Genomic DNA, 14537 nt, shown 5'->3' with positions numbered 1-14537 from the left:
ATGAGCGAATGAGACATGATAACAATGCTATGCAGTGAGAGCTGCCCTATGGTCTGTGTGGCAAGTGTGTAAGTTAGCTCTCATTCTTTAGCCCTGGATGTTCACAGACAGGAGTGGACAATAACCAGTCACGGCCTGCAGAAGTGATCGTACGTGAATAAATAGAGTAAAAAGCATGAATAGAGCCAAGAAGATGTCAAAATATGGCAGCTAAGGGCAGGATGAAGCACACCCAGACAAAATATAGATGACAGAGTTGCACTGAAACACAAAATAATGGTTGAATTGGGTATGACAGGTCAAAAGCAGCATCCATGTTGATGAACTTGGCTCCTATTGAGCCACTTCAAGAGAGCTACGGATAACAGCAACCCTACCCACAATCCTCTCGGACCAGGTTTGGTCTTTGCCATTGCCTGGGGAGACAAAATACTCCAGCAAGCCCCTCTAGGTTTTCCAGGAAGTATTGGCACAGCTGTTTGCCACTCGTCTCGTCGCCTACACCACACGTGCGAAGCTCACTCTGAAGTCTTTTGAAGTACTTAAGTAGAACCCTTTGAAGCTGACATGCCAAGGCACCTGTCAGCAGCTATTTGAATCTGAGTCCGAAGTCGAATGCTTCAAGTGCTGTACGCTGTAACTATGCTTCTTTCTAGCTGTTACGCTCACTGCCTCCAGGTCATAACTTGCATAAATCGCATGCATTAAACCCTGGTCAAGCGTCAGATTCCTGCATCACAACAGTAGGTGTGTATTGGGATTTTGCTTTGAATTGCAAATGCCTTCCGCTAATAGCTACACAAACATGGCCGTGTTGTAAAGGTCACATAGTACTTTCCAGTGTATAAATGTCTGTCAGATATGATTACAGTTGCGTGCTGCCATTGCTAATTCGATTCTATAAATATCGACCATATGCTTCTGACAGCATGCTGAATTGTAGTTTTATTGATTTATTTACAATAGGAAATGCAGTTAAAGGAACAGTCTATATTAGTGACTGAATGGGTTTTGTGGGCCTCTGTGGGCTTGCGATATTTCCCCATCTTATAACTTTTGTTGCGTTTGGCGTCTGTCCATTCTGACGCTCCCTGGGTTACGATGGTCCGTGTTACGATATTTCAATTTTACGATGGTTATAAATACGGTGTGCAACACTTCATTAAAGAATAGGCTTTGTGTTAATGATTTTGCCCAACTGTATGCTAATGTAAGCATTTAAGGTAGGCTAGGCTAGGCTATGATGTTTGTCAGGTTAGTTATACCGTATTAAAATACAGTGTCACCTTATGATATTTTTGCCTTAAGATTTAGGTTTTTCGGAATGCAACCTTATCGTAACCTGGGAAGCGTCTGTATGATACAGTAATCTGAGATGAAACGTCAATCCCATTGGCCAGACTGCTAAAGAATAAGTGCTATGTGGAGTATAAAGATGTAAGACATATAGACAAATCATATTAAGCCATGGAAATGAGGCGTAAGAAAAAAGAAATAAAGTTAAATTTATGAATTGGAGAGAGAGATTGTTCCAATAGATATGAATTGAAAGAACATGAATGTGCAATGAACATAAAAAATAAATTTTAGTTTTAGTGTCATGAGTCCGGTCCGGGGGCGGGGGGGGGGGGGGGGGGGAGTCCTTTTCATGGTATATTAGTACATGGACAACCTTGAAACTGGTCGGCAGCATTATTTCAAATAATTCAATTGCTAAGGAGATGGAGAAACTAATGTCCAGAGCAGGACAGGATTTGTAATGTTTTAACTGATGTGAGCATCTGTGAACCAGAAATGTTACTGGAGACCTTTGCAACATAACCAGTAAGTAAGCTGATGAAGGGTGACAGACAGGCAGATTCTCCATGGTGTTTCCCAATCCAGTTTTGTGTAACAATTTCTGAGCCATCCAGAGCTTCACGTTGTACTCAAATATCAGATACCTTTTCCATACATTGTGTTTTTTTATATTGCAGGGTCAGATGGTTCCTGGAGAAATTAGGTGTTAAGAGCCATACTCAAGAGCCCAACAGCAAAATCACACTACTGGGTATGGGATTTGAACTTATGACTTTCCAAACAGAGGTATAGCATGCTAATCCACTGCCTCACTACTTTAGTGATGAGTTGCAATCATCAGATATGTAAAGGTAGGCTTCTAAATGCAATGTCTTTGGTTATTTCTTAACCTGTGCGACGCATATTCCCGACTGTGTAGTCAACACATGTTACACTGGAGCGAATGAAGAATGCTTGGTGTTCGGAACACAAATTTTTAGCAGTTAGCCACACCAGTGTGTTTCCACAAACACCACGTGCGACGTGTGGCTTTCTTGGCGGATCACTGTGCCCTTTTCCATGTTGCTACCACAGCTAAGGCCTGCGGTAGGAGAAATGGACCGTTTAAGGGTCTGGGGGAGATTCCCCCTCTAAATACCCAGCAGCGTGGCACCAGCAGCAAGAAGGTGGCTCATCTTGTTTTCCAGCATAGCGTGTGGCACATTTAAATGGAATACCAACTGTTTCCACTGTGGGTCATCAGCATTCCAGCACAAATACTGAGGAGAGGGACTCCCATTTAGTGCTCCAGCAACACAGCACTATGAAACATTAAATATTTATGGCGTTTTAGCTGATGATTCACCTCCAGCCTGTTCGTTCCCAGATCAGAATACTGGCACAGTTTATAAATAAATATTGCACTTCATATACGTAGCGCGGGGGGGGATCTCACTGCATAATGTCACTGAGGTTGGAACAGTCCATGATGTACCCAGCCAATCGAGAGACAGTCAGAGGTCTAGCCACATAGCTGAGATTTGCTGTGATGAAAATCATACAGCTGGATCACACGGGTCTTTGCAGGCAAGACCATCTGGTTGGTGCGAAGAATCACTCCCACTGGGGGGAAGCAAAGCAAAGTACATGATATGCATGAGTGCTGAAATATCAAAGCAAATAGCTTAGGCGGATGAAGCTAAGAAGATGGTGTTACAGCACCACCGTAGTAACCAGCCCACTTCTGACATCTTACCGAGGGTTAGGATGATCCCATCGATGCCCTTTACCTCCGTGAGACTATCAAATGGGTTTTGTGAAGCAGTCATCATTGTGTATGCGGCCTGTGGAACTCGGCGGTATAAAGGTTTTTTAGTATGTCACTAATCAGGACAGGAGCGGGCATGTATTGGGCCACTAGGGGTCCTGGGAGCAGGCATATTTGCAGACACCTTGGGTCCTTAGGATAGTTGCTGCTACTGTACGTTGAGATGTTGTGGTGCTTGGGCAGTGCATCCCTGGGAAGGGAATATTAATTAGCAATCCGGAGAATGTGACCGTTGAAGGTCATAAGGTCGTCATGCAAGGTTTATTGGGAATGAGTCAGGGTCATTGTGTGCCTTTTTCCTCTTATGGCCAGCAGTTCCTGCTGTCCACCTCGTTTGGTGTTTCCCTTGTGTAATGTCACTGCTGTTGTGTGACTTAGCGGGCTGAGTGTGCGGCTCGGTGGCTGAGATCTCTTTAGTTGTGGGTCCGAGGCCAGCCTCACATGTTTTGTCATTTTATTTCAGTTTATACCTGGTTTGGCTTTCTCTGCCTTTGTTTTTGTTCTTGTGTTTGCCTTGCCCTGCTTCTTCCTTGTTTTATTGTCTTCTACTTGTATGTTGGGTACCTGCCCCTTTTCCAGTGTTAACCTCATCTGTTTATTTGAATTGATTAGTGTTCTTAGTCTTTGTGATTGTTAGAATTCCCTGGTTCTGTGTTCATTAGTATAAGTTCCTCCACATGCTGCTTGTTGTCTTGCATTTCCTATGATCGGTTAATTGTCTCAGAGGTTCCCAGCAGCCCTGTGTCATGTCTCATTAGTTTTGTATATTAGTACTTTCTCTCATTCTGTTCTTTGCTGAGTCATTGTTCTTATGTTTCCATGTGGTGCTACTGTGCCCATTTACCTAGTTCTGGTCCCTGTGTTGCTTGTAGGTCTATTTATGGCTCTGTTAGTTATGTTTTGCCCTGTTTGGTTTTTGACCCCTTGCAGTCCTTTGTTTTGGTGTTTTCCCCCAGTGTGTTTTAGTTGTGTTGTTTCGGAGCTGCTCTGTGGATCATCACCTCCGTCGGCTTTTCCGTTTCCCTTGCAGTGCAGTCAGCAGTCCCCACGGCTCAGCGTGCTTTGTGACACTGCGAGAAGATTGCGGCCATTCTGGATGCCTCTAAGCCTTTCAAGGTTAACGTTCATGGAAGATCTTTAGTTTGCACTGGGTCTGGTACCCTGTCAATGATTCCAGCTATATGTCCCCAGCTGGATTCAGCAGATCTTCTTTTGAAGCAGAAAGTCTGCTTGTGTCCCCGATTGCTGATACTGCAAAGACAGGTCTTCTGTATACCCCCATTGTTAATGTCAGCAGCTCTCATCTCATCTCAGCGCCATGCAGTTGGTACCCAGTAAGCAGAGGTAGCGGCTTCAACGGGAGCAGTCGATCCTTCTTTTGAGGATTGTCTGGCTTGTGTTTCTACACAAGAAGCAACTTTGGGTACCGGTGTTCCTGATGTCATCATACTTGACCTTGAGGGGCTGACAGAACAGCAAGCTTCACCAACTAAGGGTCTTTTTTTTCAAGGTAAAACAGAATCTGCCAGAGGAGAAAGAGATTTGGGTTGCGCCAATTTAATTACGCACGAGACTCCATTACTGGATGAAGTTGCAGGGCATCAGCCCTTTCGACAGAACCATCCCTCGCAACGGTGAAGGTGCTCTTGAATAGTTAGGTTATTAGAGAAATCCATAGCCCTTAGTCTTTCTACCGTTTCGGTGGCCAAGAAAGACGGAAGCCTTTGACTTTGTGTGGATTGTCGACAGTTAAATTGTAAGACCTGATGTAATGTCTTTCTTCTTCCCAGAATAAGAGTCCTTAGATCAGAACAGTGGTGCCAACAGTGGCCAAGGTCCGTGCTTATTGGGGCACATTGCAGGTCACCCGCCCAAATGAGATCCTGGCCATTGATTTCACGGTCTTGGATCCTGCAAGTGACGGTCAAAGAAACCTTTTAATCCTTACTGACATTTTCACCAAGTACATCTAAGCTATTCCTACTAAAGATCAATGAGCAAGTATTCATATTCATTCTGAGCCGGGATGAAAGTTTGAAAATATGCTGATTTGGCAGATTTTAGGATTTATGGCATTCAGAAGCGCAGAACCACGCCCTACCATCCCTAGTGGAATGGATAGTGTGAACGGATCAACCGGATTCTGCATGACTTATTGCGAACGTTGCTGTTGATTGGAAAGAGACACTGACTGACTATGCCTCTTGCCCCAGCTGACCTTTGCGTATAACACAACCCCTCACCAGACTATTGGGCAAACTCCTTGTTTGCCTGCTTGTTTACTGGAGGAGGATGGATGGATGGATGGATGGAACTGTTTGTTGGGTAACTCAAAGTCCATAAGGAAGGAGGGTACTCTGTATTTCATGCCTATGAAGATGGTCCAGTCCGACAGGTACCACAGTCTGAGTTGAGGGCAATTCCAGAAGGGCAACAGAATGGGATGGGGAGAGCCACCCCCATGGCAAGTAGGACAGACCCACCAAGTTCCCTAGTCTTTGAGGAGGACATGTTGGGAGATTCAGGGGCCCTGTTGTTTGAGGAGAAGCCCCAAGTCACTCAGAGCTGCTATCCCTATGTAAGTGGAGGTGCCCATTTTGAGTGTAATGCAGTGTAAGAAAGGTAAGAAAATTTACATTGTTTCTGCATAGCAGAGAAAAACTAAAACAAAGTCAGAACTTTAAGCTTTAACACGTTCCAAGTAAGACAGTACGAGAGAATGTCAATATTTGAAGATTACTGTTGTTGTTCAGATGGAAAATATAAGTGTACTAACCTGTCTGTATTTATTGTGGTCTTTCCCCTTAATATTCATTAACTGTCATCCTTTTTGAGTTCTTACCATTTCCCAGTACTCCACAAAAGAGAATGGGGAAAAAAAACATAATTTTTGGTATGTTTTTATTGAAAATAATGATCTTTACAGACATGCCACATTTCCAAAGCACTTAGCCTGGTTTATGAGGGTGATAGTAATTCAGTAATCTCTGGGATCATGGGGTACTGGGCAGGGGACACCCCAGTAAAGGTGTCAACTCATCACAGGACACACACCTGGCCAGTGTAGCATCTACAATTCACAGAAACTCTCAGAAAAGCACAGGGAGAACATAGAAACTCCACCCAGACGAGATTTTAGGTATGAACTCCGGCACTGAGAGGTATGAGTGCTAATCAATGTACTTCTGATCAGCTACAACACCACACTGCTCAACCCAATAGTGATTTACCAAATCAAATCATTAGCAATGAGAGTCGTCTGGCTTCCATTCCTTCCACACACAGACAATGCCATGAAAAGTCCGACCTAATAATGGACCTTGAATAGCTATGATGATTTTTATGGCTGAACTTTATGTTAAGACATCTAGGTTAGCTGCTAAACCAGCATAATGCAACACTACACTGGCAATTTCATAGAATGTTTAAAAACTGTAATATGTTTGTAAGTACAATGGGAAAAGTGTATCACACAAACCACGCAATGAGAGCATAACTGGAGCCCGGTGCATGGAAAAAAGAGAAGCAGACCAACATGCAGATGCAAAGCAAGAGAGGCAGAGAGCAGACTGGAAGAATGCAATGTTTTTAAATGTTTTTCTTGTGAATGTAACCAAAAGCTTTTAATCCACAGATCTACTGAGTTATTTCTAATGAAAGAAGGTATTGTTCTGTGACAGTATTGAGGAAAATGCTGTTGTGGGTTATATTTTTATGCGGTTATTTTGTGTATTTGTTCTTAGTTTTAGTCATGTTCTACTGAGTATAAATCTTTTTTTTTTTCGTGCCGGCAGTCTCCAGTCGTTTTAATTTCGTGACATTTCGTTTTCTAGAAAAGACATTAGAAGTGATGATATTAATGACACCTGACCAAAGTTGGGGTATTTTATTATCGCTTATTAGTTTTTAAGTATAATTAGAAGTATTTGAGAAGTATGTTTGTATTTTGCACAAAATACACTAATCACTGCATTGTTCAGTCATGTTTAGTGTTCTTTTATGAGAATTATTATTATTGTCTGGTGAGGTTTTGTGTTTTATTCTTTAATATTGTGAAACGTGATTTCTCTTAAAACGGCATTTGTATGTGTATTATTAATACAGGACTGGATCGATATGCATTATTTACTTTTAAACAAGACACTACTGGTGTATTCTACTGTGGAAATAAATGTTCATATAAAAACACATCACAGTACTTTATTGTAAAATCAAGTTTGTACTGTAAATTACTGAAACTATATTTTGTTTGCAGTATTGCAGATACAATTACAGTAAGTTACTATTAAATATTTACTGTAAATTATTCATTATTTCACTGACAACTGCTGCCAGGATGTAAGTTACAGTAAAATTTACAGTGATTATTTTTTTTAAGTGTTGTGACTGTGGAATCTCATTTTTCACAATAACTTTTAAACTTATCAGTGCTTTTAGTCTTGCATTCTTAATAATGGGTCTGAAACGTACTTGGGTTATTCTGTTCATACAAGGCCATAATTACTGTAAGATGGTTTATCTTTTACATAAAAACGTGTAAAAAGGAAATAATTTTGACATGCAATTGTACAGTGCAGTACTGTTTGTTTAAAAACTGGTAATAGGCTGTTTGTCTTTAGTAGACTGGTATTGGCATGACCTGCGCATCCAGTCCTCGTGTGTGCCACGCCCCCTGATCATCCACATATGCTTCCCCGATTGTGCCCAGCTGTTTCTTGTTAGTTCGGCTTGTTTTCTGTACTTAGATCATGTCTAAGTCCATCTGAGTCAGATCCGTCATTGATGTTTGTCGCCGTCTCCCTGCGTCTTCCCTTGAATAAATCCCCGGTTTTCCCTGTATTTTGCCTCATCCTTCCCCGCTTCCTGCCTGCCTGTCTGCCCGTCCAACCCGCGATCGCCACAGGTATGGGTTAAGGTTAAGGGAGCCCGAATATTATTCACAAATTTTCATATTTGGCAGGATCTTCCGCCCCTAACCCTTGTGAACGTGAAGGGGTTGCTGTATATTTATTTGCTTTTATCCAAAGCAACACAGCAATTTCAGCTATATATACACTTGCATCCCTGAGCAGATATTTATACTTACCAAATAAATACCTTGACCATTACTGTTTGAACCTTTTGTCTTCCTTAATTATTAAGAAAGAATCCTGGAACATTCCAAAGAAAATAAACATAGTTTCAGAAATATGAGTAAATGATGGCATTTACATTTTCCAAGGGAACATTTTTGAAATCACGATTGTAGAGCATCCACAGAGAGAGCGCCAGTACACAGAGATCTTTGGGGCCAGAGCGAGCGACTGTGGGCTGTCTTCTCGTGGGGAGCTCTTGTGTGCCACAAGACTGCGTGAGGTAAATGATTGTTCGTGAGCTTGTGTCCCATTCGAGGGACAGCATTTTGCTGGACTCCCCTCGAAGCCAAGGGCTTGAAATTGTACATGGGGGGGAATCAAATCTGTTATATTGAAATGGCAACTGAATCTAAGTAACCGTCATTATCCAGGCTGTGCAATTTTTTCCATCATCTGGCCATTGTCCTCAAGTATTCTTGAGCATGCAGTAAGAGAATACATTCAGCTTTTATTGCCAGTGCAAAATTTCTGCATCTTATGTAGTTGCCTTGCAACACTGATTCGGCCTGGAGAGGAGGAAGCAATCAGAGAAGGAACGAGAAGCCACAAGAGCTGCAGGAACATTCTTGGCGGGTCTGAGTGCTGCTAGTCGTAACATCATATTTCACTCTGGAGCAGCTGACATTCACCAGTGAAATGTGAAATCCAGGCCTCCATATCAAAGAGGAAGGTTCACCCGGAGGGTATACAGCGATAGCTACTGTGTGCAGAAGGTGGGGAACTGTGTACCACCTAGATAAGTCTCCTCACCTCTTAAGGTATGGAAAGCATAGAAATGATCGCCATACCGCTTCAGGGCCATGTTCACATTTTCCACTTCACTGATTAGCAGTGGTGTAACCAGATTATCATGTGGGCAGACGTGTATCGGTCCACCGCAAGGACTACGTGTCCAAGCCAAGGAGATGAGGGAGCACGGGCAAATGCTAGTGGTGAGCGAAAATGCATTTGGGAGGAACGACTTAATTGGGAAGGGGCTTGTTTGTTTGTTTTGCAGCCCAGCACGGATGCAATATGGGAAAACTGGACTCCATTTCAAACTTCTCAAGATCTCAGGTAAGGCTTCGGCAAAACATGCATGGTGGTATGTCTCACCTGAAGGGCTGAATTTTAAACAGCCGTAACAATAAATCAATAACTCTGAAAACTCTGAACACTGCTGCTACTGCTGATATGTATGCATGCATGTATGTATGTGTGTGTGTGTGTGTGTGTGTGTGTGTGTGTGTGTGTGTGACACTTTATTTACCAAAAAGGCTCCTGTGCCGCACCTGCTGCCCCCTTCCTGCTCCTGATGCTGGGAAGAAGATGATGTTCGTGCACCGCTGCCGTTACGCTGAGCCAGTCTGGTCCCAAGAGAGGAGCCTTTAATTGCCAGGCAACAAACTTGCGACATCCGATGCTGAAACGAAGAGCAGTTAATGGAGAAACCCGGCTGTTCGTTTTTAGCGTCTCGCTGCGAGGGTGTTGTTTCCTCTTTTTGTTTTCATCGCTTGTTTTGGGTTTGTATTCCCGGGTTAGTGGGGGGGGCAGGCAAGTAGGAGAGTTTTAAGGCTTATTATACCCTGGTTCAGGGTCTAAGTGAGAGTCACCGTTCCTGCTCAGAAACCGGCAAGGCAAAGGTTTTATGAGGGTTTTTTTTTTGTGACTAACAACAGAAGAAGAAACATAAAATCAGTAACAAAAAATAGGAGAAGGTCAGATGCTGGGAATCTCAGTCAAAATGACAATAACAATATTTCACACAAAAACAAGTTTTTGCATCAGAAAAGAGGAAATAAAACTGTTTCAAAATAACAATAGAAAAACTGCTATATATATATATGTGTGTGTGTATATATATATATATATATATATATATATATAATACAACAAGACCAAAATTAAGATATCGCTCATAAACCTGAAACCTAAATCTCTCATTTCATACACATTTGCATAATTTTCTATTGTCTGTGGTCCCTGGAAGTCTGCTTAGTTCAAGCCTAGGGATTTCAAAATGAAGCAGCCCATCATCTGAGCCGGATAAGTATTCACGGCCTGTCATCACAGTTTAGATTTAGGGGGAGACACGTGCCCGTACTTTCTGCTCGATTCCCACAGAGCAGCATGAAGCGCCTCTCGACAGTTTAAATGGGCTTCATTAATTACTGCCTGTTGTTTGTAGAACGAGTGTGTCAGAGCAAAGCGGCTTTTCCTAACCCATCTGTATTTAGGCCAAGCGAAAACATACCAGCCAGTTAGCAGAAGCGACCAAGCAGGAGCCTGAGGTCTGTGCTTTAAGTGGAGGACGGAGCTGCTAAAAATGTGACGATGAGGCAACTGCCAGTCCAGTCATTCCTCTCAGATCCGGCTCCTGTTTTCCCTTCTGGGGGGGCTGGTCTTATTTTTATCACCGGTGATGCAAGGCACATTTACATTTTATATATTTAGCACTTATTTTTATTTGAAGGGGCCACATATTTTTTGCCAATGCAGGATGCTCCCTGACACAATTGGACGCTAGGGGCGACAGTAAAATTACTCTGCTGACTCTGGGATTTAAAACAATCACAAGCACAGCATCCTGCCCTGTCGGGGCAAACCCCCCCCCCCCCCCCCCCCCCCCGCACATGTTGGCTAAGAAACATCTTGGGCATTTATTGGCGTCTCTTGTTTAAAGAAATGGTTGCATTTGATTGAGGATGGAAGGCAGATCTCAGCGGGGGGGGCCTGCATTTGCCAGTCGATGTAAATGAGACACGCGGCCCGCCGGGTTGGTGCTGGAGGCACGTAGCATCCCTCCCTCCCGCTTTCCAGCAATATTCCAAAGAGGCCGAACAAAACCGACCATGTTCCCTATAGGCAAAGCAACATAAAAGGAAAATACTTCATTTCTCACCGGCATCCCAGCGCTAAAAGCCAACAGCTATTGAAATTCTATATATCTACTAGTACAAAAAGAGGAAAAGAAAAAAAGTTATTAATAATGGATACGACTGTGCTGTAAGGTGCTGTGCAGTTCTTGTACAAAGTTGTTGCATCCCAAACATACTCCTGAACAACCGTAATACAGCCCTAAGTAACATCCATTTATTTGAAAGAAAAGACAGGGAATGGATTTTATTCAATTTTGTTGAATGATATGCCCACAGAAGGCAATGTTAAAATGCAAACTGAGATCAATCAAACGGGAATATTTTTGGAGACTGCTGAAAGCGCAGGAACTCAAAACTGTAAGGCAAAAACAATACTGAAATTCATGATTCAGATCACATAAAATCACATATAAATATTAGGAATACATATTGGTTAATGTAAGTGCACACTGTATTTCTAATATTAAGGGTCTTGGTTTGCCGCACAGCTCTGTCTCTGGAACCAGCCTCACTCACATGTTAGCTGCCTTTGTGACTGTGGACTCTTGCCTTTCTTACAGTGACTTTTAAAATTTCCTGCGCTGTTAATTTTGCATTTTTAATAATGAGTCGAAAACGCAGTGCTCCCAGCGCATACAGTGAACAGCATCATTGAGATGGTTTGAGTTCATAGGAAATAGCTAAGAAGTTTGACATGCAAGCTGTACAGTGCAGTACCGTTTCCTTAGAAATTGTTGATAATCAGACTTTTCACGTTATCGTTTAGGCTAGCAGGACTGTTATAGGTTGAGATTAGTGGGGGGCCAAGTATTATCCATGAATTTTCACATTTTCTGGAATCTTCTGCCCCAACCTTCGGGAATGTGAAGGGGTGACTGTATCACTCATCCTCTCTGAGCTACGCAGACTCCAGGCCTAAACGGCCAAAGACTCTGTTGTGATAGTGAATCACTGGCCTCCAGGACACAGGGTAATGATAGATTGCTTACAAGGCAGATGAGTAGTACCTTTTTGCATTGCAATTGGTCATGAATTGCACCTTAAGACATATTTAGGCCTGGAGCAGCCCTTCCAGGGATGATGTCATTCCTGTTTCCACCACCTTTGTCTCCTTAGCATCTGCTGCGATTGTTGTGTGCTGATCCCTCGCCTTCACTTGTACCGCACAGCTTTCCAGTATCACCAATGCTGGAGAAATGAAACCCTGTGTTTTACTAGTTCTAATTGCAAAACAACATGCTTTTTCTCCTCCTCAGACCTAAATATAACCACTCCTCTTTTAGCGACTAAATCCCATTGATAGGTCATTAAGCAAAATGGCCGCTAAGTGAAACTCACAGTAGCATATGCATGATCGCGACAGTGTCTACAAGTTTATTTCGGCCTTCCCTACTCAATTTCTTTTATCCTTCATTATATGCACATTTTTTAATCAACATTTTATACATTGTACTTCAAAATCTTCTCTTTCCCTGGCATGAGTTGTCAGGTATATGAATTTTGGTTGCAAATCCACATGTCATCCCCGGCTCGTCCGCTCCTCCTGTGTGCCACGCCCCCTGATTACCCACGTGTTTTCTCCCGATTGTACCCAGCTGTATCTAGTTCATTTGCTCAGTCCTGTGTATTTCAGTCCGTGTCTTACCCGAGTCCAGTGTCCGTCATTGATGTTAGTTCGTGTGAGATGTTTCCTGTTCCCGTTTGCCCTAATAAATCCCCGTTTGCCCTGCTTTCGCCTGTCTGCCTGCTTCCTGTTGGATCACCTGCCTGTTCGCCTTACCGGCTTCCAGCGTCCCGTGACAGAATGACGGACCACAAAAAGAAGAGGAAGCAGGGGAAGCAGAAGACCCCCGAGGAATCCATCTGTCTGGGGTCCTGCTCGCTCTCTGGCTCCAGTCTCCCTTTCGAGAGCGAGAGGGAGGAGCTCGTCCCTAGCCCGGTGTCGGAACCGCTTCATTTTGGAGCCCGTATCCTGGCCCGACTCTGGGATAACGAGGACGAGACGCAGAGGCAAGTTCCGTTCCCGGACCTCGAGCCCTTGTCCCCCTGCCAGCCGCCACCTCTCGAGCGGTATACTTTCCGACCCGAGAGGCTGCAGAATTGGGGAGGACGGCGAGCGATTAGAGACCCAATTTTGGTATGCCCCGCTTTTCACAGGGGGCAGGGATCGTCTCTCCCTCGCTGGACTTACCAGTCCCGCCAGTGGAGGCCAACGCCCCTAAGACGCTCCCCTCATCTCTGTCGGAAGGCAGAGAGTGGCTGGCACACAAGTTCTTCGCCCTCCAGGGCTTATATTGGAGGATGTTGGACAGTTTCGCAACTCCTAGGGACTCAGAGGTGGAACAACTTCTGCGTCAGCTTCACCGAGACTTCGAGGCTTTTAACCCCGCCTCTGAACCGGCGGCCCTCGAAGCCCTCGCGGAGGGTTTACAGAGGCTTCTCCAGCTCCGGAAGCCGGAGGATCCCGCACCGGAGCATCCGCCTCTGGCCCCGGAACCTGAACCGGAGCAGCCCCCTCTGCCCGCGGATCCTGCTTTGGAGCAAACGCCGTTACCGGCGGACTCCGCGCCAGGACCACCGCCTAAGCCGGCGGACCCCGCTTCCGGGCGACCGCCGCCGCCTGCACGGCTCGCGGCACCCGCCCCCCTGCACTCTGCGCTGCCGGGGCAGTCTCCACAACTGCCCGTGAGAACAGCGCAGCTTCCTCTGCGAGTGACACCCGCATCGGTGCAGCTCGCGCGGCTGCCGCCGCCCGCGGATCCCGCTCCAGAGCGGCAGCCGCCGCCTGCGCAGCAGCCGCCTGCGCAGCCAGCGCAGCCCCCACTACCTGCTGCTATTCCTCTTGCAGCTCCCGGGCCGACGCCCCCACTGCAGCCACCTGCAGCTCCCGGGCCGGCGCCCCCACTGCAGCCACCTGCAGCTCCCGGGCCGGCGCCCCCACTGCAGCCACCTGCAGCTCCCGGGCCGGCGCCCCCACTGCAGCCACATCCAAGTCCCGACCGCGCTCCAAGTCCCGACCGCGCTCCAAGTCCCGACCGCGCTCCAAGTCCCGACGCGCCCGGAGAAGCGCGCCTTGGAGAGGGGGCTCCCGCAGGGGAACGACCGCCTCTGCCGGTGGACCCCTCGCCGGAGCGACAGCTCCTGCCTGCTGAGCAGGCGCCCCCACTGCAGCCACCTGCAGCTCCCGGGCAGGCGCCCCCCCAGACTTCCACTCCAGTCCCTGACCGCGTTCCTGTCCCTGACCGCCCTGCCGCAGCTCCAGAGGCGCCCCCTCCGCCTGCCGCAGCTCCAGAGGCGCCCCCTCCGCCTGCCGCAGCTCCAGAGGCGCCCCCTCCGCCTGCCGCAGCTCCTGTCCCTTTAACCCTAGTCCCCGAGGTGGTCCCGGACGACTCCATCTTGGCTCCTCCCTCTTCGGAGGTGGAGGAGCTGGAATGGGAC

The 14537-nt window shown here is 45.7% G+C and overlaps 1 long non-coding RNA gene across 1 annotated transcript; it reads left to right on the top strand.

Moving 5' to 3' along the window:
• Positions 1–8779: 8779 nt before the first annotated feature.
• LOC125738856 (uncharacterized) lies at positions 8780–9869 on the top strand. The gene is made up of 3 exons (XR_007396924.1): positions 8780–8999; positions 9239–9297; positions 9498–9869. It is a non-coding gene; the product is annotated as an uncharacterized LOC125738856 (long non-coding RNA).
• The last annotated feature ends 4668 nt before the right edge of the window (positions 9870–14537 follow it).

This window comes from Brienomyrus brachyistius, chromosome 3 (assembly GCF_023856365.1).
Source record: "Brienomyrus brachyistius isolate T26 chromosome 3, BBRACH_0.4, whole genome shotgun sequence".
Lineage (NCBI taxonomy): Eukaryota > Metazoa > Chordata > Actinopteri > Osteoglossiformes > Mormyridae > Brienomyrus > Brienomyrus brachyistius.
The sequence above is the reverse complement of the archived record's forward strand: the minus strand, read 5'-3'. Positions and strand labels throughout refer to the sequence as shown.